Below are 1815 nucleotides of genomic sequence, written 5' to 3' on the forward strand. Positions count from 1 at the left end.
GAAACGACAAGTCAGAAGAACGTAAAACTAATTCTTTTTTTTCTTAAATTCTTAAACGCGAATTCTGAGATTTCGTCAATTTTCATCCCCATCCTTGTAGAATCCGAAGTTGAACTCCCTGTAATGTTCTCGCCGTCAGCACTCTGTTAACGCTTTGAGTATCAGTGGATACTGCCTGAAACCACTATTTTGTTAATTTTGATTTGAAATACCATCGTCTTTCGCGTGAAGCGACCGATGTTATTGAAAGACAGAGACATCTAGCAGTTTACTGAGGTACTTCAACGTATTTAGTGCATTATAATAGTTAATTTCAGCGTCCAAAGAAACATTCGGCCTGGAGTTCGCGCCACGTCATTGTAGGAGATTGTGACAGATACTTTTGTTTTGAAGTGATGGTATTGAGGAGATCATTGACAGTGAAAGTAAGTATATCTAAAGGTATTTTTGTGTAAATTTGAGTCTGTACTACTGCTTTTATAACTGGTTTGCAAATGAAACCACGGGGACACTTTTAATGTACATTTATTAAATTTGAGGCCAATTTTTGCTTGTTATTTAGGACTATAATTTATTTTAAACATTAAGAGTTAATGCAGGTTTCTAGGTGTGGGATCGTGTCCAGGAAAAATGCAAAATAGGTTTCAAATATATCTCAGGGACTCCAAAGTGTAACCACCTATACAAAAAATTGATTTTAAAATTTTTGCGAATTTCGTGTTGTATTTGTTGCTTACCATGATTAAATTTTTTATGTTAGTGAGACACAAAGGATTAAACACTAATCTCTCATTTTATGAGTGATAGTATTTGTTGCGAACAGCACGGAGTTATTGGTGTAGTGTGGTAGGTGCTGAGAAACAAGGTGAGGGCCGAGGTGGTGTCCGACGGCTCCACTGATTTCATCAGCTGCTGTTTGAAAGTGCGGACCAGGCGTTCCGCCGCGCCATTGGATGAAGGATGGAAGGGGGGAGAGCGAATGTGTTTGATACCGTGAGCAGGGCAGAAGGTCTGGAACGAGGACGCCGTGAATTGCGGCCCGTTATCTGTGACCAACGTCTGAGGAAGGCCTTCAATGGCCAACACCTGGGCCAAGGCGGTGAGGGAGGCATCAGTGGTGGTGGACGCCATGCGAACCACATATGGGTATCTGGAATAGGCATCAATGATGAGGAGCCACATGGAGCCTAAGAAGAGACCTGCAAAATCGAGATGGATCCTGTCCGAGGGTTGGCTGGGTGTTGGCCAGGGCGCGAAAGATTGTGGAGGACTAGCCTGATGACGCGCACACACTGTGCAACCACGGACCAGGTGCTCAATGTCTCCATCGATCCCTGGCCAATAGACATGTCGTCGAGCCAACGCCTTCATGCGAGACATCCCCCAGTGTCCGTGGTGTAATAAGTGCAGGACGCGGTGGCGTAAGTCCGGAGGGATGATCACCCGATGGGCGTCCGAGTCCGTGGAGGACGTCCTCGATCAACGAAAGTCTGTGTGAGACGTGACGCCGCGGGCTGAAGTCAGTTTTCAAACGTCGGGTAATGGGAGGTGCGAAAAGGGACACTAAGGGCTTGTGATCCGTGAAGAGGGTGAACTGTGCCCCAAACAAATAAATGTGAAATTTCTGAACTGCAAAAATAACGGCAAGAGCCTCCTTTTCGATATGCGCAGGGGTTAACGTCTTGGATGCATATGGCACAGGTTGTTCCGACCCATCCTCATTCCTGTGTGCCAGGACTGCCCCAATCCCGTACGCTGAGGCATCGGCCGCCACCACCAAGGGACGATCCGGAGAGAAAGGCGTCAGGCAAGGGG

The sequence above is a fragment of the Schistocerca cancellata genome, chromosome 3 (assembly GCF_023864275.1).
Source record: "Schistocerca cancellata isolate TAMUIC-IGC-003103 chromosome 3, iqSchCanc2.1, whole genome shotgun sequence".
NCBI lineage: Eukaryota > Metazoa > Arthropoda > Insecta > Orthoptera > Acrididae > Schistocerca > Schistocerca cancellata.